This window comes from Chionomys nivalis, chromosome 4, assembly GCF_950005125.1.
Source record: "Chionomys nivalis chromosome 4, mChiNiv1.1, whole genome shotgun sequence".
Taxonomy (NCBI): Eukaryota; Metazoa; Chordata; class Mammalia; order Rodentia; family Cricetidae; genus Chionomys; species Chionomys nivalis.
Window position 1 is genome coordinate 92,485,164 of NC_080089.1, and position 24,378 is coordinate 92,509,541.

Below are 24,378 nucleotides of genomic sequence, written 5' to 3' on the forward strand. Positions count from 1 at the left end.
AGTGTTTTCTTTTAGACTGATTAACTTACCCTCACAGCAACACTCACTGCTTGGAAGTAGGTTCTATAAAGAATTAAAGCAGTAAATTACACAGGTTAAAACATCTCACTTCTTACCAAACAGACAAAACAACAAACAATAACAACAGACACCTCAACACCTTGAAATTCATCTACTCTGACTTCTTTTCATAGATGAGAGTGCTGGCACCACACTCTTGTTTCCTAATGACACAACATGGTCACCATGAATTCCGGCCTCTATCAGGATGCAAGAGTAAATATTAGAACGCCTGTGTATACTTTTAAAACTAGAGAGGAGGAGGCAACAGTTCAGCTTCATGAATATTTAACAGATACATTTCAACAGCTTGGTAACCTGGTGCATGTGGTAGATGATTTTATAACAGAAATGGCTAATGGGATACCCCAGGAAGGGAGAACACATTCTATAAGGAAAAGGCTGGGGGCAAGACAGATGGCTCACTGCTTGCTACTATTTCAGAGGGCTAGAGTTTGGCTTCCAAGCACCACTTGGGGCAGCTTACAACCTCTTACAACTAACGCCAAAGGATCTGATGCCCTCTTCTGTCCTCTGTGAGCACCTACACACACACATACACACACACACACACACACAGTTAAAAAATTTTTTGAAAAAAAATGGTTGTATTGTGGTTCATCACTCATTTCATCTTTTTCTGTCTCTGTCTCTCTCTCTCTCTTTACTTTCAGTATTTGCAATTTTCTGCAGCTTATATATGCCTGGGAGAGATTGTGCAATCTGGTTGATATCTAAACTGCCTTCACTAGATGAGCAAACAGCTTTCCCCACAGTAGAAAATGAAACAAAAGCAAATTATGATTATGTATTAGGCAAAAATTTCAAAATTATCAAGATTATTCAAAACACTTTAAATTCAGCCATTGGTGGTAAACATTATCCTATGTATATATGTACCATGAAGTATTAGTTAAGGAAACTATAAAGTTCTTATCATTAGCAATACATCTTCAGGGTCATAATCTTTAGTTATTTTATGGGTACGCACTCATGGGCCACATCACACATGTGGAGGTCAGAGGGTAACTTGCAGAAGTCAGTTCTCTCCTTCCAGCATCTAGATCCTGGGAAATGAACTCAGGATTTCTGGTTTGGTGGCAAACACTTTACCCACTGAACCATCTTACCAAAACACATTAAGATGACCATGAATAGTATGTGCTTACTGAGGAGGAGAGGTGAGACGTTCAGAAGGCCTGGGGCTTTCTAAACTGTTTTTAAGGATCCTGTCTTTCTGAAAACTACAGCTGGTTTTTCCAGAATCAATGAATGGTGAAATTGTTTTTAAGTAAGAATGCTGTCTCCATTTTAATCCTGGCTTTTTCTAACAACTTTTTTAGACTTATTTATTTAACTTTATGTGTGTGATTATTTTGCCTTCATGTATGTTTGTGCACTACAAGCATGTAGGGCTCACAGTAGTAAGAAAGGGCGTCAGATCCCATGAACTGGAGTTGTCGATGGTTGTGAACCACCACGTGGGTGCTAGGATTTGCACCCAGGTCCTCTGCAGGAGCAGTGGGTGTGCCTAACAACTGTGCCATCTCTCCAGCTCCTAACTCTTGTTCTTAAACATAAATTCATTTGTGTTTCAGATGTACCTTATTTTTAAAGCGTGAGGCTGTTTCATACAACCTATTGCTTGGAAATGGTGTACACCCTCACGTTTTTACTGATGAGGGAGTTGAGAAATTGCAAATGCCTAGAAGTCATTAAGAGATACTTTGGGGGGAAAAAAACAGCTCAGCCATTTCTTTACCTGTCCACTTTGTAAAAAAATATGAATCTTTGCACCATTTGCCTCTTGTGGCTTGCTGGACTCTTCTGCCCCATGGGGATGAGAACTGCATCCAAAATATTTGGAAAGAGAGGAAAGGACGGAAACCTTGATTTTTAGAAGAACATAATCAGAAACAGCCATGATCTTTCTCCAGTCTTCTAAGAACTCAGCTCCAGAAACACCGAGCTTGAGATTAAAATCAGCACTTAAAAGGAAAAAGCAGGCCAGTCCTCAGCGGAATACTTGAGAGCTGGAGATGTGTGTGCATTTTCAGCGCCAGCTTGGCCCCCCGTGCTGCCCCAGTCTCAGAGACTCCTGTTACCAGGATCCCAGCAACAGAACCCTTTCCTGCAGGGACTGTGGGTCGGTAAGGATGTGGACTTTTTCAAAAGGCTTGAGAAGGCTACACCACGAACAACATTTGTAGCTACGCAAAGTAACCTAATAAGGGTCATCAAATATCATGCTTTGGGTGGTAAGATGATCTAAACTGAGGATCATAAAGGAATGTTATCCCCCAGCTCCACAAGAACACAATGGAGCGACTGGTTGGTTCATTATGAAAGGGGCTGCACAAGGATGCGGCCTTTGTTGAAGTCTGGGCACAACATAGGAAAAGCAATTTGGGCTCCAAAGAGAGCGCTGAGGAAGGCTTGGCTTGGTTTTGTTCTGTTTTTTTAAACTATGTGACATTTTTCTATGGCATTCACTTTCTAGGACTAGTTGGTCATAATGAGTTTGTTTCCCTAAGAAAAGCCACGGAGTAACTCTACACTGTCATTCATACAGAAATGCTTTAAATGTTTTGCCCGATTCCCAGAGCAGAACAGGTTGAGTCCTAATGTTACACCAAGGTGTAAGTGTTCAAGGTCACTGCACAGAGGACCATGCTCGACTTTTGAAAGGCTTCTCCATTTTGAGAATGCACAAGTCCTTAATTCTTTGGCGCTAGGACCTATTTAAATCGCCAGTTGTATCACTTTCCGAGTTTCCTTGACATGCATCATTCAAGGCCGGCTCAGCTTTATGTGGGCTGGGAACTGCTCGATTTCTGCTTTAGAGAGAAAACAGTTCAACCCACAAACCTTCTTAAATGACTAGAGTGAAAGGTGGCAGGCTCACACGGAAACTGGATAGAAGAAAACTCTTTCTAAAAAACAGATTGTTGACCCCAAGTCAACGCAATGCTGAAATCCTTAAGCAAGAACACTATCTCCTGTTAATTCTGGCTCTTCAAGATTTAGAAGCGCAAAAACGAGAATGAAGAATTTGTTGCAGTTTAGATGCTCTCTCCACTGCCCAGATGCACAGACACAACACTGCATCACTAGCAATGCCCTGCCCTCAGCTTTAAAAAACAAAAACAAACAAAAAACATAGCTGTAGAATCTCTTCAGAGGAAAAAAAACAACAGGAGTTTTGCTTATCCACAACAACACTATATACAGTAAGAGTCGTTTCACTGGCCTGAAAGAATCAGGCTTAAAGCAACAGTACATATAACTTCTGGAAGGCAATACCAAGTGGATATTGAGTTACTTCAGCCCTTCTCAAAAAGTTCATATCCATTCCTGAATAGAAAATCAAAGTCTACCCAAGAACTATGTGCAATTTTTAAATCCAACCCTGTACAGACCAAAGATCTCCTTTCTTATCAATTTGGAAGACACAATTAAGAACTGGGTGGTCATCACACCAAAGCTATCATTTGTATTGATTATGCAAAGTCACCCCAGAGCAAGAAGAGTTTAGTGGGAAAATCAGAAAGGCTGGTTAGCTCAATTTAACAATCGCATGGAAGCACAGCAGTCCTGTCTGGGATCGCTGCCCCTGGCAGAGGGAAGAATCTGCTCACATACCTGCTTCCTGCTTCCGAGGGTCTTAGCGCCTGGCAGTTGGAGGGCCAGAGAAACAAACCCAGAAGATTTAAAATTCAGTCTCTCTGAGCTGTGCCTGTCCTTGAATAACCATCCGCCAAAGGCAGTGTTTGACGAAAGAAAGCAAGCAATTTACTCTGCACCTAAACGAATGTTCTGGCTACTACTAGAGATTTTAATCTCAAAAGAATCTGGCCTAGGTAGAAAGGCCAACCTGAAACACAGGTGTGGCTTAGAACTGTAGATGTCATCACTATGTCTAATCTATTATAGCTAGAGTGCTTAAAATATATTGTGAGACCTCACCTTCCCTCGGAGAGTGAGCTCACGCAGACTTTGAAATGGGACTGTCCTCTGAACTTCTATATCATTTTTTATAAATATTCCTTTGTCACTTTAATTGTAAATGCCAATATTTTTGAATCATGCAAAAACCATTAAGCCTTAATTTGTATTTCCTAGAAAGAATTAACAAATTGTGTTAAGACAAAAAAAAATGATAATAATAATAAAAACCCTAACTCCAAATCACTGGACTAATTTCAAACAAACATAAACATTGTCTTTAAGCAGGAACTGGAAACATTACACCACTTATGCAGTGTTACGCTAGGGAGAACATCAAGGGTCAGAGTCCAAGTCTACTTTTAAACTGGCCTAAGAACAGTTTCCTTATCGACTTTACAATCCATATTTATGGTGTGGTGGCAGCACATTCTGAGGAGGAAGTCTAAAATATCTTTTATAATGCCTCCATTAAAAAATAAAAAAGGATGTTACAAAACAGCTTTACAAAGTGAAAGAAAAAGTAATTTTGAAATTATAAGCAACTTTAAAACAAAAGTATGTATTACATGTACTTCTAGAATTTCATAGACGTGAATGTAAAACTGGAGACATGCAAACTAACCCGTGGTGACAGACAGCAGAGCAACTGTCGTCAGAACACAGGGATGACCCAGGGATAACATGCAAAGGGATATGAGGCAACTTTCAGCAGCAACGCACACACCGTGTGTTTCTGATCGTGGAGACTTTATGATTGTACACACCTGTCAAAACACAGCTAACTGCCACTTACCAGGGATACAATCTACTATTCCTACAGTGTGCCTCAAGGAAACTACACATGCGCATTTAAATAAAGGGATGTTCTCTTCTATAAGGCCACAAGCTGGCTGAATGAGAAGAGTTGGGCAGATTCCAAGTGACGAATAAGAGGAAATATGTTCTGCCTGGGTCGCCCAGAACCACCCCAGGAGGGCACTGGGCCCTAAGACAAACTCACCAGTCTCCAATACAGGTTCAAAGTGTGTGTGGGGGGGGGGGCACTGAGGATTTTGTCTTTAGGAATTCATAAATGAATGAAAAATGTGGACATGGCTGCTTCAAGGTACGGTTGGGGAGAAAGTTTTATTATAGGTAGGAGGGAAAGCACAGCCATGTGCATATGGAAGGGTCCAAACTGAAAGAGGCCAACAGACTGAACCCAGTCACCAAGAGGAGAGGTGGGAGAGCGAGAGAGGAAGAGAGGAGAGAGGCGGGGCTGACAGAGGACCAGAAGCCAAGTACACCAAGAGAGAAAGTAAGAGAACCAAGAAGGCATGTAGCCAAAATGGCTGGGTTATACAGGAGAAAAGAGACCGAGGAGCAGGGAAGTGAAGCTCTGAGCCTGGAGAGATATAGGATAGGGAGTGGAGTTCGATAGGGCATTTTCTTAATTAGTGATTGATGTGGAAGGGCCCACTGTGGGTCGTGAGTTCTAAAGAATGTAGGATGAGTGCCAGGTGGTGGTGGCACACGCCTTTAATCCTAGCACTTGGGAGGCAGATGCAGGCGTATCTCCAGTTCCAGACCAGCCTGGTCTACAGGGCAAGTTCAACAGAGCCAGCCAGTGCTATATAGAGAAACTGTGTTGCAGAAAAGGAAAACCTCCCATGAAAGGAAATGGGGAAGGAGGAAGTACGCTGGACAGACATTCTATACTTTTATGAAAAAGTCCCCATGTTGTAGATACAATGATACGTGCAATGGCATTTTTTTAATTAAAAATCAAGATCCTTTGGTTATGTGTGTATCTCGGTGGTCCAGTTCTTGCCTAGAAAATAGAAGTCCCTAGGTTTAGGAAACAAGAAGAAAGAAAAGAAGGGACCAGAGAGCTGGCTTAGCATTAAGGACAGTTACTGCTCTTGCAAAGGACATGAGTTTGGATTCTAGTGTTCACATCAGATGGCTCACAAACCACATGTAACTCCAGCACATACAAGCACAAACTCACACGCAGATATACACACGTTTATGCACATATAAAATGTACAATAACATCTTTTTTTCAAAGGAAAGAAGAATTTTTGTGTTATTAAATCCCTTTTGAAGACATCTTTCATGATAGCTCATATAGTCTGGTGGTACCATGATCTATCAAAGCCTTCATGTTGGTACCAAGGTGATTTCAAATGAGTTTGCTCTTAGACATTTCAGCAGGCATCCTTGAACAGAGACAGGACGGGGGATGAGGGACAAAGCTCTGGATCCAACTTCTCAAATACTGTATACATTCCATTCAGGGTCTGCCCTGTTGAGAAGCGTTGTGGGCAGAAAGATGGGCATCCTATCTTTTTCTTGAATACTTACTGTAAGTCCCAGCCAAATTTCCAGAGGAAATACAATGGCTTCATCTCAGAGAACATGTAGAAAGGCTGGGTATGGTGACCTGTGCCTGTACTTCCTGCTGTTGGGGAAGCGGGGGAGAAAAGATCACTTGAGGCCAGGAGCTTGAGGCTAGCCTCGGCAATACCAGAGACTGACTTTAAGAAACAGCTCTCTTAAAACTATTTAAAGCCTGGCCCAGAAGTGATTTTAATTTAGAAAACTATCTATCTAGTTAAGTCAGATTTTCTTGTTTGCGTAAGATTTATTGTCAAAAGCAGGTAATATGTCAATATTAGGCAAGAAAATACCCTGAAGATACCTCTACCATCATCTGCAGGATCTGTACATATACCTGGGACTTTTGCAGCTGTTGGTGAAGGGCAGGGGCCTTAGGAGAGGGAAATGTGCCCTGGGTTATCTATGCAGGCCCAGGTGTCTTTCAAACCAAAGGAGGAAAGAGATTCAAGTGTAGAGAAGCTTGACCTGTTGTCCCTAACTGTGAATATGAGAAGAAGGGGACCTGAGTGAAGGGGCGCAGGAGGCCTCCAATGCTGGGAATAACCCCCGAGTTTACATTCAGCATGAAGGGGAACCTCAGGTGGGCGATTTCAGCCAACATTGGAAATGAGCCCTGAAATGCTCCTTCACTCGACCCTGTAGAAAGATTATAGTTTTGGCCAATATCTTAACTTTGCCTGGTGGCAAAGCCAGACTCCTGACCTATAGTACAGGAAGGTAATAAATTTGCATCAGTTACACTGCTAGATTCGCAGCAATGGGGCAATTGAGAGAGTTAATACAGACTCAGGCAGTTTCATTCCAGAATCAGCAGATCGTATCACCTTGGCCTTGGACTGATTAACAAGAGAAAGCAGCAATTACTTGGAGGACTGGGAAGTGAGAGCAGGACAAGATGTCTAGGGAAAGGACCAATGTTGTCTTTACAGTTCTGCTTAAACAGAAATTTCATTCCCATCACATTATGTAAAACATAGGAGCACTGGTTTGGGGACCTGTGATCAATCCTCAGCACGAAAAGAACAACAAAAAAACCTTAGAAGTTAGCATCTCAAAACGACAAACAGCAAATATAAAAAGACAAACAAAAATGCAAATATTCAAGAGTCTGCCAATAACTCCAAGCAGAGGCCTTTATTAAAGACAGGGACCTGAGCTGGGCAGTGGTGGCACACGCCTTTAATCCCAGCACTTGGGAGGTAGAGAAATGTGAATCTCTGTGAGTTTGAGACCAGCCTGGTCTACAAAGTGAGTTCCAGGACAGGCTCCAAAGCTACAGAGAAACCCTTTCTGGAAAAAAAAAAAAAAAAAAGATGGGAACCTGGCTAAGACTTTTGTCTTATCTTTTTTTTTTCCTCCTGATTTTTCAGGACAGGGTTTCTTGCCCTGACTATCCTGGAACTCACTCTGTGAACCAGGCTGGCCTCAAACTTACAGAGATCTGCCTGCTTCATCCTCCCAAGTACTGGCATTAAAGGCATGCACCACCACCACCCAGCCTGTCTTATCCTCTCAATGGATTGTTCCTGCTACCCTGTCATTTGGTACCATTCTCATTACAGTCCTAAAAACAGATCCAGGGGTGATAAGAAATGCAGATACCTAGACCCCAAAGATTCTCCTTCAGAAGTTTTAGGGCAGGGCCCAGGAATCTGAACAGGAACGAAATTTGGAAATTCTAAATTTTGTCCTCTAATAAATAGATGGCAATGCTGAGGCACTCCTGTATTCTCCCCCAATCACCCAAGACCTAGGCTCCTCTGAGCAAGACTCAAAAGGCAGCTCTGGTAGGGGATCACCCAGAAGCTTGCCCATCTAAGAGCAACCTAATTGGTTAACTGTATAGCTTTGGCATGAGCAGATCTGATTCTGCTCTGACCACTCAATGTGCTTTCACATTATATTCTGTGCCTCCGTCTTCTCATTTGCATTAGAGAAGTGAAAACCTACCAACCAGTAGTGTTGCTATGGCAGCTTTAGCACTCCGGTCCTTAAAGCATCTAAGTACAGGGATTACCAGCACACTGCGCTTCCATGTTTAGAGGAAATTTGAGCAAAATAAGCATTTTGAAATCTTTAGTGTTTTTATTCCTATAACAGAATCTAGAAAGAGGAAAGATTTAGTGGAAACAAATATCAGCTTCCATCCTGAACAGCATGGAAGATATATATGTATCTCCCAAGAGGGTAGTATAATTTTATTCCAAAGCTCTAAAATTTTTGGCTGAAGCAAAAAGATACTTTCCTTATTCACAAGTATCTAGGAAATCTACCTTTTGTTTTTGACTGTTTGAATCTTTTTTTTTTTTTTTTTTTGGTTTTTCGAGACAGGGTTTCTCTGTAGCTTTGGAGCCTGTCCTAGAACTCCCTTTGTAGACCAGGCTGGCCTCGAACTCACAGAGATCCGCCTGCCTCTGCCTCCCGAGTGCTGGGATTAAAGGCATGCGCCACCACCACCCAGCTGACTGTTTGAATCTTAAGTGCCAAACTCATGAATTGCAGAGAGTCTTCCAGGACAGGTGATTTTATAAGCTAAGTGGGTGGGCCTCCGTTCTGATTGGAAGATGGCTGAAAGCAACCTGAATGACTTACTCACAGTTACAAAGCAATTCAGAGAATCTCAGCTGCCAGATGCACATGAAGCATATACCTCATCAAGTCACTGAACATACCCGATCATTAACACTGAAATGAACAGGTGCAAAAGCAAATAACACAGCACACGCTGGAACACTTAATAGTACTGCTGTTAAATGACGTGTCGCAAGGTCACAACTAGAAAGATGTGTGACTAAGATTTAATATGACCAATAAGTGATGGATGATGTAATAGATGCCAGGTCCAAAGCAGCTCCCCAAAATGGCAGGGCTGGTGACAATGCTCTATACAATGTTCTGGCCCAATAAAATAGAAGGCTTGCCATTGGATAAACTGAGGTCTAAATTCAGGTTTCTATTGAAAGACTCTAAATGCATTTGTAAGCCCCCTCAACCCTAAGAAAATGTAAAACTTTAAGAAAAATCTAAAGTCATTTCTGATGACTCTCAGTACTTCCCCACCTCCCCTTAAAACCAAGGACATAACAGCTATGTATGCACGTACTGAGATGTTGGAAACTTTCCATCTCCCTGAATAGGGGCATGATAACCCTTAGGTGTTGACTCAGTTACTGATGTTTTGACTTAGTCCCTGGGAAGGGGCAAAGTGACCTTCAGAAGTTTCCCTTTACCTCATCTGATCTGGCAATCACTCTCCAGCTAATTATTTGTAATAGCCTTTTTGAATAAGCCAATCCAATAAGTTGGAAAACAACCTACAGGTTCCCCCAGCAAATTTTTCTCTCTTTTATTCTTTATAGAAAAAGTCAGAAACAGTGAAAGATAAGAAGCTTGAGTTGATGAAATTTTCAGTGGTCCATTTGTTGAGACGGGATCTCACTGTGTGACCCCAGCTGACCTGGAACGCCCTATGTAACCCAGCGCTGATTCACATTCCTCAGTGCTAGACTACACGCATGTGCTACCATGCCAGGCTCCATAAACGGATTCCTGGAGAAGCATCATTAAAGCACCTGAAGAGAATCAGTTCATAGTACTCATACTAAGAAAATATACTAGGAGCTTAGCTCAGTATTAGACTTATTTTCCGAATTGGCAGCCAACAGACTTACACAGTCTTAAATTGCATATGTATGGATCGATAATAGATAGTGACCAGGCGTGCAGCTAGCTGGAGGGACTGACCTCACCATGACACAGGGAGATGCTATCCCAATGTCCAGTAAGATAAGGACTCTTCCCTAAGTCCATCGATTCTTGTTTTAGATAAACTCCAGAGGCTGGGGTGAAAACCTCAGAACCACTGCTGTCAGGCTATGTATCACAGGCCCAACAGCTCAACCTCCCAGGGCCTCCACTTCCTCCCCCTGCACAAGGCACTGGTGCAGATTTCTAGAATTAACAGAAGTTGAGGGCTCTTCTCCAGAGTGCTGGGGAATGAATGTGTCTGGGAGTTATCACCTAACTTCATGACTTGACACACGCAAAACAACATTGTCTGTCTGTCACACTTAAAACAGGGGAAAACGTGCCTTTGCCTTGACACAAGATTCCCCAGTGACTGTCTCAAAGATAAGTTCTGTGACCTACTCTGGTCCCCTTCCAATGGAACCAAGTCCTTGAAGGAAAGTATACCTAGAGTTCAATTTCTGCTCGTCTTTCAGAAGCAATTGAAGTGTTCAAAGGCCTGAGAATTTTCTACAAATTCTACTGATTGCTAATTCTGATTATATTTTAAATTATACATGAGTTGCTCTGATACTAAAAGCCAATGAATGTCACCAGTTTACTTCATTAAAAGAAAAAAAAATCTTGTTTTTTAAAAATCAGCTAAATCTCAACAGAGAAGCATCCTGCAACCTCAGCACTCTTCCTCAAAAGTCTCAAGATCATCAAAACACAAGGAGAGTATGAGAACTGAGACAGCCAAAGAGAGCCTAAGGGTTCAGAGTTAAAAATAGAATGGGATCCTGGAACAAGGGGTTGAGAGGTAAAACAAAGGAAATAATACGTACCCTGTGCATTCTAGTAATAGAACAATATGAGCTCATTAATGATAAGTAATATAGAATGCAGTATAAGATGTTAATAATAGGGGAGTGTGCCAGTGAGGGGACACAGGGAATATGCTGCACATTTGCTTGATTTCTATGAAAATTTATCTAAAAGATAAAGTCTACTAGTAATTTTTAGCATCACCACAATGAGATACCATCTCACACCTGCCATCGTGGTCATAATTAAGGAGACAGATAACAAATACTGGTGGCATGTATTATGTGGAGAAACACAAACCTCTCCCACGGCTGCTAGATACAGCAACTTTGGAAAAGGCTTGCCAGTTCTTTGAAATGCAGTTACCATGTGACTCAGCATTTCCTCTTCTGGACTCTACAAATACCCACAAGAAATAAAAGCAGGGTCCGTAGCGATAACTTAGCTGGTAAGCGCAATGGCCGCACGATGGTTGCTCGCCCAGGGGACCCAGTGTCATATGCCACTATTCACATGGTGGCTCACGACTGTCCCTAAGTCCAGCTTCAGGGGGTCCAACATTCTTCTGACCTCCTTGGACCATCACAGGGTGCACAGACCTATGTGCTGGCAAAATACCCACATGTGTAAAATTTTAAATTAAGAAATGAAAATAAAGCCAGGTGGTGGTGCATGCTTTACTCCCAACAATTGGGAGGCAGAGGCAAGCAGATCTCCAAGTGTGAGGCCAGCCTGGTCCACAGAGTAAGTTTCAGGACAGTCAGGGCTACACAGAGAAATCTTGCCGTCAAAACAAAAACAAAAACAAAACAACAAAACAAAACAAAAAAAACACTAGAGAAAAAGGAAGAAATGAAAACAAATGCATTTTCCTCAAAAAAAAAAAAAAAAAAAAAAACCTCTATAAAGGTTCCTAAGAGCGTCATTCAGTGGGATTGTGAGCTCAAGCTCCGCCCTGCTCTGAGTTACTCCATATGGCACATACTGCACCACACAGTGGCTTTTAGCCCTGAGTGACTCTGCCGCCTTCATTTGAATACAGGCACAGAGAAGGAAGGACTTCACATCTTGTTTATGCACACCACCTGTCCTGCATGAATCATGAGGCACGGACTCATGACTTATTTATGCAAACGAAAAGGTTAACACCTACAAACCTATCAAAGTAGACTGAGCACACACAGGCACAAAGGTATTAAAATTGTATCTAGAGGCAGGAGATGGCTCCGAGCTTAAAGCACTGACTCTCACAGAAGACAGGGGTTCTATTCTCAACACCCACACTGCAGCTCAGTTCCAGGGGGTCCGATGTCTTCTTACTTCCACAGGCACCAGGCAGGCAGACATGTGTGTACATATATACACGCCAGTAAAACATTCATACATGTAACATGAAATAAATAAATAAATATTGAAAAGAAATAAACTTACTGTGCTCTCTTAAAAAGTGATGTGTGTGTGTGTGTGCGTGAGAGAGAGAGAGAGAGAGAGAGAGAGAGAGAGAGAAAGAGAGAGAGAGAAACAGGTGGACAGACAGCTACCAGGTTCATGTGTCTAATGATCATACCAGATCAACAAAGGGAGTGACATTCTCACTTGGACCCCACAAGAAGAGCACCTCACACTACAATGCAGTATCCACACCAACCTGCCATCTCCACTATTCTGGGACACCCAAAGGCTGAGAATTCCTAAAGGTTCCTAGGGCTTTAGCTCAAAATGGTGCTCTCTAAAAACGCCATCTACCCATCCATCCCTTTGTCTGACAGCTCTCTGGATTCAGTCCTCCATGTCTGCCTCCAGTAGTCCTCTTTGAATTCTGTGTTCTCAATCTGTGTGTACATGCCTCAAGTAGAATGTACGGCCAGGGTTCTTTGAGTGATTCAGATTGGAATGGAAGAACCTGTGTTTGCCAATGACCAGGTACCAGGAGGAATCAGGACGACTAGGTAAATTGTGGCCAATGAAACTAAAACAGGTTGTGAATTTATTATTCAATAAATTCTGACATTGTAGAAAGATGCTGAGTGTCTGTGCTTCTAATATGACATGCTCATGACAAATGACTAAAAGCGGAAACTCCAAACAGACTGGACAAGTGGATATTTAAAGTGGTGCAGCCATGCAATATGGAATATTACCGCCATAAGACACGTATTAACATATACTACGACATGGGTGACGCGTGACAACATTATGCTATGATAAGCCTGTCACGAAGGGTCACATGCTCTGCGGTGGGCATGACAATGCACAACCACAGCAGAATTAGGAACTAACCATCCTGGCAGGAATGAAGGTATTATAAGACAAACTCTGTTTCTCCCTTTGGCTACCAGACTATTAATACAACGGACCCCAAGATTTTGAAATTTCCCCCAGAAATCTCCTATTGGGAGAAGGAAAAGGCTGGGAGCCTGGTGCTAGCCAGAGCCCAGGAGGAAAAGGCCGGGAGTCTGGTAAACCTTGATCTCCTCTTAGGACCTCAAAGTTGGACATGGGAATCACTAAACCCCTTTGTTCCTCTTCTCAATGTAACCACATTGAAAATATCTTATTTTTCTGCCCTTAATTATTATTTGCTTAAAAAAAAAAACCTTTTTCTTAAATAGGACTATTAAAAATGTGTGGTCTGGTCTAGTTTGTTGGGGATGCTTGGGCTCAGAGTCTAAGCTTAATAATGCTTAATAATTCTTGGTAACAAGAAATTCAAGGCCAAATTCAGCAACATAGAGTTTGAGGCCAGCCTGGGCTATATGAGATGATCTCAAATAAATAACTAAATAGGATCCTAGTAAAAGCGCAAAGAAAGTCTCTATACGTGGGGACAGAGAGGAGGTGGAGACGGGAGATAGAGCTGGAGAGGGAGGGGATGCTAGTAAGTACAAGGCAAAGAAAAGATTTGAAAATTGACCATTTAATTTAACTTTTCTGTTTTTGTCTGTTTATTTGTTTGTTTGTTGAGACAAGGTCTTTCTATATAGCCTTACCTGGCCTGGAACTCAGTATGTAGACCAGGCTGGCCTCAAACTCAAAGACTATGTAAGGTGGAGACTTTAACAATGAGCAGTTAATATGAAACCTCTTCATTAATATGAAGTCCCGCTTCCGGGTTTTGTGACACTTTGCTCAGTGCCTAAGTCCACCACAGAATGCAGAGAACCTGTGCATTAGAAGTTTCCAGAGTGTCTCAATGACCTAATTAGATTAAAGGAACACAAAGGGCTGGAGGACCCCCTCATGTGTCCAAGATGTGAAGCCATATACAGGATATCTTCACTGATCCTTAACAAATATTCACTTGCAAAAATGAGTATCTTATCTGTTCCCTTTGAATACTGCTTGAAAATCCAGTCATTTCCTCTTAATTACTGGAAAATTGGTCCAGTAGGTAAGTATGTTTGCTGCTAAGCCTGGCGACCAGAGTTCGATTCCCAGGACCTACATGGTAGAAAGAGAAAACCGACTGCCATTGTCATCTAACCCCAATATGTATAGGACGATGGCACAAACACATGCGCACACAAAATAAAGTTATACAAAACAACGAAAAGAGAAAAACCATGCTATTTCCATTCTCTTTTAAAGCATTCTAGTCACACTGGTAAAACTAACCTTGTAAAAAGATTTCAATTAAGGCTCTGTCTCCTATAGCACAATGCATTTATTTACACAGGAAGACACAGAATAAAGAAACTCACAGCCCTCCATCCACTTACAATAGGAAAATGAATTGTAGTAAACTAGTGTATTAATAAACATTTCTTTAAGCATTGTTGTAAGCTACTCTCCCAGTCACTTTCAATTTGGTTTCTGTCAACACAATAGTAACACATTTAAATCAAATATTCATTTATTTTAAAGGTAAAACTGGCTTCACATGCAAACACTATCTCTTGCATGTCAACCACTGTGACTACCTGTTAGTTAATTTATATTTGGAGTTGGTTTAGAATAAATAAAAATCGCAGTAATCTTTACTATTGTGAATTCAAGTTATTCAGCTCATTCTAGGGAAAGGTTAAAGTAGCTCAAGACTTCCTGTCAATAAAGCCCAGATGAGGACTTAACGGTCTTAATCGTTGCCCTCATCGTGGAACATACCATACGTTTCAAGACCCAAGAGATGCCAGAAACTGTGAGTAGCATTGAATCACCAAGTCTACATTATGATTTTCCTTAGAACTTTTGCTGAAAGTTTAATTTATAAAACAGGCACCATGAGGTGGTTTGAGTAAGCGTGGCACCCATAGGCTCACATACTTGAATACTTGGTCACCAGGGAGAGGCACTATTTGAGGAGAAGGAGGTGTGGCCTTGTCGAAGGAAATGTGTCACTGGGGATGGGCTTGGAGGTTTCAAAAGCCCAAGCCAGGCCTACCTCCCCTCCGTCCCTGCCGAAAATCGGGATGTAGAACTCTCAGCTACTTTTCCAGCACCATGCCTGCCTGCACGCCACCATGTTCCCCGCCATGATGAGAATGAACTAAACCTCTGAAACTGTAAGCCAGCCTCAATGACATGTTTTCCTTTGTAAGAGTTGCCTTGATCACGGTGTCTCTTCACAGCAATAGAACAGAGACTATGACTAAGACACACAATAAGAAATTAACAATGACCAACAAAGTCAAACATACTGTAATAAGATTCATGTCAGTGCTCTTAGTCATGGAAGCTAGAGGAAGGAGACACAGGAGTTCAAGTTCAACCTCAAAGCCTATACAGCAAGTTCAAGGACAACCTGAGCTGTGGGAAACTCTCTACCAATGTGTCTCGCTTCACACCCCATTGCCTCATGTATAGTAGGCTTCTCATAAACCAATGAATGGGCGTAAACGTGAATTAATGAGTAGTTGAATACACTTCCTCCACTGCTGTGGCGGTTTGATTAGGAGTGGTTCCCATAGGTTCGTACATTTGGGGATCGGTGGGTTTGGGGGTTTCAAAGGCTCAGGCCGGGCCTAGCGTCCCTCTCTTCCTGCTGCCTGCTGACCCAGATGCAGAGCTCTCAGTTCCCTCTCCAGTACCACGTCTGCCTGCATGCCACCATGCTCCCCGCCATGGTGATAATAGACTAAACCTCTGAGCCTGTAAGCCAGCCCCAGTTAAATGCTCTCCTTTATAAGAGTTGCCGTGGTCATGGTGTCTCTTCATAGCAGTAGAACACTGGCTAATACACATACTTAATACTTTATTGCATCTTCTATATGAGTACAAGGTCTTTAGCCCCTATTTTTGTACTATAGTTGTCTCCTTTTATTTGTGATTTTTGCTTTCTATGATTTTGGTTATCCATGCCAACTGTGATCCAAAACTAGGAAATGGAAAATTGCAGAAATAAGTCATAAATTTTAAACTGAATACCATTCAGAAGATTATGAACACGGTACTGAAATACTACAACAATCAATCTCACAGCCAAGGTGACTACTCAGTAGCAAAGGAAGGGTAGCATACAGAGTGGGGTGTTCTGGACAAAAGGCTCACACTGTAGGGTGGAACTCAACCACACACCATTTCATGCTGATTCTAGATCAGTTCCTTGGGTATCAGCAGAGGTCAGTAGTAGCCTAAGGCTGGACCGTATTGCTGAGGTCATTCACCTCCTTCGGCTCATCAGGGAGGCACTGTACTAATTCCCTTCACCAAAGAGAAGGATAAGCTCAATAGTATATTACATTTGAGTAGAGTTTATTAGTGTGTGTGTGTATGTGTGTGTGTGATGTGTGTGAAGTGTGGGTGTGATATGGCATGTGTGGAGACAGGGGTCAACTTTCAGGAGTTGGTTCTCTCCTTCCACTGTGGGTTCTGGGGATCAAACTCAGGTTGTCAGGCTTGTGTAGCAAGCTCTTTTACCCACTCAGCCATCTTGCCAGTACCACAATAAAATATATCTTGATAGACAGAAAACACACACAAATGTGTCTTTTGGAATTGTAGCTTGTTGTCTTCTTACTAGTGTACATATTATTAAATTCTTAGAAACATCTAGTAATAAATAATGTATATAAGCACTTTGTATACACATTAAAATTAGAAGCAGAAGCAGCAGCATTTTAGGAGCTATTTCAAATGGCATATCCACACGTGAGTGCACTTTAAGACCTAGGGTACTTCCTACTAAATACTTACGGGCATGGAGGAACCTCCAATCTGGTAAGCCTGGGATGAGCCTATGACTCAATACAAGCTACAGAATAATGTCTGTCTACAACCTGGTACTCCCAACAACTTCTGGCACTAGAGATCTTGCCATGGGCGGAGCCTACCCTTTTCTATCCTACCACCAATCTAAGGTTCAGCTGCCCTTTGACATTCTCTCCTCATTACTACTCCCTGATATGATTCAAATATGGTTTGAGTGTGTTGCCCAAAAGGTCATGGGCCGGAAGCTTGTTCTCCAATGAGGCTACATTGTGGTTAGAACATTTACCAGATGGTGCTTAGTCCAAGATAATAATGGTATGCAGGTACTCCTTCCGGAATAAGATAAATGCGTTCTCAGCATCAATCGGTTCTCTCAAGTGGGTTATTACAAAAAAGAGGCACTCCTACATCAGGTCCTTCTTCGGCATATAACCAATTCTCAAATGTTCTCACGAAGTCTAAGAGGCTGTCAGCAAAGGCTGCAAAATCTCCAACACTCAGCTTATTAAGATGTGAGGGCAATAAACACCTTTCCTTATCAAGTACTCAGATGTGGGTATTTTATTAAAGCAAGAGAAAACAATTACGCTCCCCTGCCAACCACTCACCAGATGGTGAGCACCTAAATACCCTTTAATGTCTACATTAAATGCCCACTCCTCATTGAGGCTACAGGGGTAGAACAACTGCCTAGCAGATAATAACCTGGGTTCAATTCGTGGGACTACAACAATAAGAATCCCTTCCTCTACTGCTTTCTCTACAGAAATAAGCATCAGCAGAGAGGAAGGACTCCCTCAGGACTGTGGCAGAAGCCGTCCTTCCCATGTCCTAAGAACTCCAGTGAGGCTGAATTTAGAATAATGGCTCACGGATGCTGCTGTTAGCGCAGAAACCACAGCTCTCCTCTAAAAGGAAGTAAGAAATGGCTAACTCTGGAGCCATTTGAGTAACCATGTCCCAGGAACACAGATTTAGGTTGCCCCCAATTCCATGTTCCTATGTGGAAGGAGTTTCCCAAAGCTTTTACAGTTTCACAGAACAGAGAAGTCATAAATCAAGGCAAGCTGAAAACACTTGGCAGGCAAACCAAAGAGGCAGGCGGGTACAGGACGGGGGAAGCTTTCCTATAGGCTTAAGTGCTATCTGATGGCTTCTTAGCTTTTGGACTGGTGAAAGTCAGTTGCCCGCTAAGTCAATAGATTCTAAAAGGTTCTTTCCCCCTATGTCACAAGATGTCACAAGTTCCAGCACAGGGGGACAATCAAGTAGTACTGTTCCTGAGGTTGAGAATTTAGTCTGAGATAAGATAACTAGCCCGTGGGCCTGCAACATTCCGTCTCTCCACAGAACCGAGATCCTAATCAGCCAGTCAGTTAAGGCAGACACAGCTTCCTTTCAGGAGTTTTCATTGACGGACAGGTGCAGCTTCTCTTCAGAAGTGTTCGTTCACCATGGCAAAGGAAAACTGAAGACTTGGATAGCATTCTGTAGGTAACTAACAGCATTGTTCCCCGCGTTTACCCCGGTCAGTAGTGCAAAGGAATGAACATGGCAAGCATATAAACAAAAATGTACAGTTTATGGAGAAAAAAGTTCTAAAAATTATACCCAAGGCATGTTCTAAAAACACAGTAGTGACCATCAAGGAAAACCCTTCCCCTTCTCTTCACACTGGGAAACAGGAAAGGGCTCAGAGATCCAAGACTCCAACTTCAGGAAAGAGAGAGCCAGCCCAGGAGGCCTAAGGCATTCCCTGATCCTCAAAAGCAGCCGTAGTCAAGTGTTCCCAGGTCAGCACACAGGAGCTGCAAAGCGCCAGGCTCCACTCTGACTTGAATCAAGAGTCCTAGGGTCCTGCCCCACTGTTCTAGAGCTGCCAAAGCTAACCAAGGTGTGGCAGGTCTGTAGTTTCTACATGGAAGCCCAGAGACGCCATTGTGGGATATCACAGTGCCCGGGGAATGTGCTTAAGCTTTGACTGGCAGATGACAGAAAGAGATGACAGAGGCAGTGAGGATGCAGAAAAGTAGATAAGGGGTTAGTAACCTGAAACTGTGCCCTTTTTCCCCTTCTGTTTAAAACTATATCAAATCAATATAGTCTGCTATTTAATGAGTAAGCTGTATTGCTACCCACAAAGTATGGTTTCAAAATGCAGACACACGTCACAGAGACCCAGGGCAGTGGATCTGTACCTGACTACATGAAGGGTGGGGCTTCTGGAAAGGAAAAGTATGTTACCTTATTAAGGGGATACTCAGCCTCTCATCTGCTCAGAAGACTGCCTGCCTTAGGGGTGGGCAGGTGGGTGGGTGGTCTCTTGGTTGGGTGACTGACAGGCGCTGCTGGATTAACTCTGCTGGCCTGGACTTTAATATGTCAACTGGGCTGGCCTCAGACTCAAGAGAGATTCATCTTGCCTCTGCACCCTGAGTGCTGGAATTAAAGGATGCACAGCCTGGATTACCTCGTAAGAGAGGAGACAGCAGTATTTGATGTTCAACTTTTGAGCAGATCAGCACCATGTCCCCACCCAGAACCACAAGTGGATTCCTTTAGAAAGGGGTTCATCCCAAGTCCTCTAAGGCTCCTGGAACAACTTCTCTTCTGAGTGTGTACCCTAAAGCCATTAGGAGATGTACTAAAATTAGAAAATAAACATGACCCATTTCCACCATGAAAATGCAGAGATCTAGTTCCAAAATTGCTCACTGTTAGGTCTCAAACCTGGGACAGGGGGCTAAGGTGCCTATTTAACATATCAAAGTGAACCTGGCTGCCAGGTTCTCCCAGCATCCCTCAGTCCCTACCTACTTCAGGGTTTGGCTGGCATACCCTGCCCCCTACCCTAAACTTCGCCAGCCTACATATTGGGCTAGCCTTCCCTCCCCCAGTTGCCTTCCCTATATAATTTTGGTTTCCTGCCCCCTTTGTCTACGCTTTACCTTCCTGGTCTCGTGGTGTGGTTGTGTCTTCTCCCATCCCCCGTCCGTCCTCACACAGACACACACAAACACTCAGGGGAGTATAAAGAAAATCGCCATTACTGTTTTCTTTCCGATATTAATTTGCTTGTATGACAACCACTGCTGAAACACATCACTGGGATTTTATGAGCCCTTTTCACGCCTGGCACCACACTGACCCGATAATAAAACTCTGTAAGAACTGGGCCACTCTTTAAAAATATGCCCTGGACCAAATGGGTGTCACAGTAAACTAAACCTAAGGAAAGAGGTAGAAAATAGGGCCTTTGCAAGATAAAAAAAAAAAAAAAATCTGAGCGAGCTCTCCAATGGAAAAGTGCCAGAACCTGAGAATTTCTGGTCTGTTCACAAAGGTTATAAACACTAACTTGATATCAGGCTACGGATTCAATTATATACTAACTTGATATTGTATTTCCACCAAATTATTGATGAGCAGCATTAAGACACGCAGCAGACTCATTTATCAAACCTCAAAACTCTAGTTTGCATTGATTTTCATCTATAAACACTACACAGTAAGTATATATTTATCATCAAGGACAAAAAATATTGGAGGAAAAAAGGAATCAATATAACTATAGAAGATAGCTAAATTTACGGAGACAAAGAGAAGTGAATGCAGAGCGCCGACTCGCGTTGTTGGGCATTTGCTGTAAAGGAATCAGCTCTGGACCTAGGAAGAGTATGTGAATGCTGCCTATACCTTCCGGGGCATTCAGACTGCCTCATTAGGACTGGTGTTAGGTCCTACACTGCAGTGCATCCACTCTGCCTCTTACCACTGGGATCTGTGAGTGTAGACTTACCCGCGTACAGAGGGCCAAAAGCACACTAAGGGGAGAGGCAGGGACAGATGAGAAGATACCGATACATGAAAAGCTACGATGATGCCTCAAATCTAATCCACACTCTATTTTGGCAATACTCCTAAAATCCTTTACTTCTTGGTTCCGAAAGGTTGAAGGAACTTTTGTACTGCCCCTTACTGGTTTTGTTACTGTTTCTGAACCAAGGTCTCATGTAGTAGCTCAGGCTAGCCTCTTTCAGTTAGATGTGCTGTGCAGCCAAGAATGCTGGGGTTGTGATTCTTGAACCTCTTTCTCCTCAGTGCTGGGTTTTCAGGCCAGCAGCACCACACCCAATTTATACAACGATGAGGATGAGGATCAAATTCAAGGCTCCGAGAGTGCAAAGCAAGCAAGCACTCAGGAAGGGAGCTATATCCCCAGGCACTATCATTTTTGTTAAAAACAAAAACGTATTTTCTACATCTGCATCTTTCAACAACTTAAGTTTTTCCCAACAACATAATAAAACTGGTGTCCTCTAGTGTTGTAGGTAAACCTTTGGCTTTTTGTCATAAAGAAGTTCCCACCCTCAACATACACACTTACTACATTATTAAAACATCTGCCTCCTCTAACATCAAAAATGCTGTGGTTCCTCATGATTTCTTCATGATTAGATTGGATATCTCTCTCTCTCTCTCTCTCTCTCTCTCTCTCTCTCTCTCTCTCAGACAACTTTCAGTAGTCAGTTTTCTTCTTCTACCCCATGCTTTCTGAGGATTTGAACTCAGGTAGTGAGGCTTAACAGCAAGCACCTTTACCTACTAAGCCATCTCAATGGCCCCATCTTGGATCTTTTAAAGAGAACATGCCCATATAATGAGTAGTAATCCAAATATTCTTGTGTTTTTTCTTTTTTTTTTTTTTTTTTTTTTTTTTTTGGTTTTTCGAGACAGGGTTTCTCTGTGGTTTTGGAGCCCGTCCTGGAACTAGCTCTTGTAGATCAGGCTGGTCTCGAACTCACAGAGATCCGCCTGCCTCTGCCTCCCAAGTGCTGGGATTAAAGGCGTGCGCCACCACCGCCCGGCTCTTGTGTTTTTTCTTACAACTGAATTGCTCTAAAACTCAGCACAACAACAAAACCCTGTTCATGCGGCTGGAATTTAGCTCAGTGGTAGAAATGTACACAGCAAGCACAAGGCCCTGGGTTCACACCCAGCACTGGTGTAAAAAGAAAATCAGCTTATCACTTTACTATAAAAGATAAAATCTTCGAGCCGGATAGTGGTGGTGGCGCAGGCCTTTAATCCCAGCACTCGGGAGGCAGAGGCAGGAGGATCTCTGTGAGTTCGAGGCCAGCCTGGTCTATAAGAGCAAGTTCCAGGACAGATTCCAAAGCTACAGAGAAATCCTGTATTGAAAAACCAAAAACCAAAACAAACAGAAAAACTTCTTCATAACTAGACCTTATGAACAAAGCTATCCAGATCTCTCCAAAAACATTTTCCAATAAAATGAATGTTTTAAGAGGGAAAACATCCTGCCAATTAACTCTTCACCAGTTCTGTGCCCACGGTATTATTATTATTAAGACACAATTTACCAAAGAAAAGAATAAAATAGAAAATCATAAAAAACAATTGGCTTTTACAGATGCCATGCACACACACCAAACAGGCTCTTCCAGTCATGGGAATAATGAAGAGAAATAGGATGATCAAAGTTGACCCAGCCTCACATCCCATGTGACCTTATACAGTAGCAAAGTTCCCAGCATCTGGCATTATACAATCATTTTATAACCAATAAACATGGGTGTAGCACAAAGACCTCTTTCTCTTTCTACAGTTTTTAGCATCACCCATAGTAAAATGATAATTCCAAACCGTAGGATATATGAGCCTTTGGATGTTAAAACAATAAGAGGTGGAGGCCAGATGTCACTGGGCCCTCTTCAGACCCAGATTAAATGCTCAGGAAACACCCAGAACTCTGGGGAATTCCAATCTGCCTTCATTTCAAGATTCTCAGAACCCATATCCTCCCAGGCAACTCAGTAGAGCACCTGTGGTCAAATCTTAGCCCTCACAACAGAAGCCAGAAGTTACCTTTTCCCTGAACAACTGACACCGTCCCTCCCTGAGCTATCCCTGCCCACCCCAACTACTGACTCAGCACTCTCCAATTTCAATTCTCTCTCTCACTTCTCTCTCTCTCTCTCTCTCTCTCTCTCTCTCTCTCTCTCTCTCCTCCTCCTCCTCCTCCTCCTCCTCCTCCTCCTCCTCCTCCTCCTCCTTCTTCTTCTTCTTCTTCTTCTTCTTTCCCCCTCTCTCTCTTTCCATATATCTCTGGTCTGTGTACCACTTGAGTTGCATGCCTGGTGCCAGAGGAGGCCAGAAGAAGGCATTAGATACCCTAGAACTGGAGTTACAGATAGGTGTGAGCTGCTATATGGGTTCTGGGAGTGGAACCAGGGTCCTCTAGAAGAGCAGCCAGTGCCCTGAACCTCTCAGCCATCTTTCTAACCCTCCAATCTTGGGGATGCACAGAGACCCTCTTCACAAAAGGAGTCTCCCTACAGGTTTATGAACACAATCCTCAGGCCTGAAACCAAGGCCCGCACAGAATTCAGAAGTTTCAAGAAAAGGATTGTTAGGAGAGAAAAATCCTTACAAAACCTGGCCACCCAAAGTTGCTATGTTCCTCCACAGATGCATGTCTTATCTGCAACTCCAGAGGAACTGTAGGGATCACCACCCTCACCCTGCACTACCCAAAAGAAAGGCAGGACCAATCAGAAACTCTTCTAGTGTTCTATCCAGAAAAAAAAAGACTGCTGTCTCCTGTCTCTAGGAAGGCTTCAAAGCAAAAGTGATAAAAAACTAAGTGGAGCAAAAACAAATAGCAAAAAGATCCATTACTATTGCTCGCCTCATCAAACTAAAGTCCTGCTAATGGAATATCAAAAGCAGTGGCCTTTGGCCACTCTAAGCCCCTGTTAACAGTGCCCACAGATAGAGACATTTGATTGTTTGAGCTCTCGGGGCCTGAAGGCAGGCCATCCTGGGGTCAAATCTCAGCTTAGTCACATGTTGACCGTGTGGCCTCACACAGATAATTGTTAACACTCTAAGTTTCGGTTTTCTCGTAAGTAAAATGAGGGTAATAACTGCATCTACCTCCTAGGACGCTTTGTAAAGGTTAAATGTCTGGTGTTTAGAAAACACATTAAAACTAAATACTAATACAGTATTACTATTATCCTGAGAGAATACATAATACAGTCTTACATCTTAAACAAGGCTATGGTAAATTTTAACTTATATGTAAAATTATATTTACTATTTGGGCATGTTTAAATACATGGAACATCAACTCAAACATACTGAATGATTTGTCATTTATCTAATAGGGTTTTTTGTTTTGTTTTGTTTTTGATTCAGGGTTTCTCTGTGTAGCCCTGGCTGATCCAGAACTCACTCAGTAGATCAGGCTGGCCTCGAACT

At 42.6% G+C, this 24,378-nt stretch overlaps 1 protein-coding gene across 2 annotated transcripts in view; it reads right to left on the reverse strand.

The window, feature by feature from the left end:
- The window catches only part of Pls1 (plastin 1), an 86,322-nt gene that overhangs the window by 58,122 nt on the left and 3,822 nt on the right, over nt 1-24,378 (reverse strand). The window contains exon 1 of one of the 2 annotated variants that reach the window (XM_057768756.1): nt 3,703-3,722. The exons of the other annotated variant lie outside the window; for it this stretch is intronic. The gene's annotated coding sequence lies outside the window, so the exon portion shown is untranslated. Of the gene's footprint in view, nt 1-3,702; nt 3,723-24,378 lie in introns of those variants that run through there. 2 annotated transcript variants of the gene reach the window in all.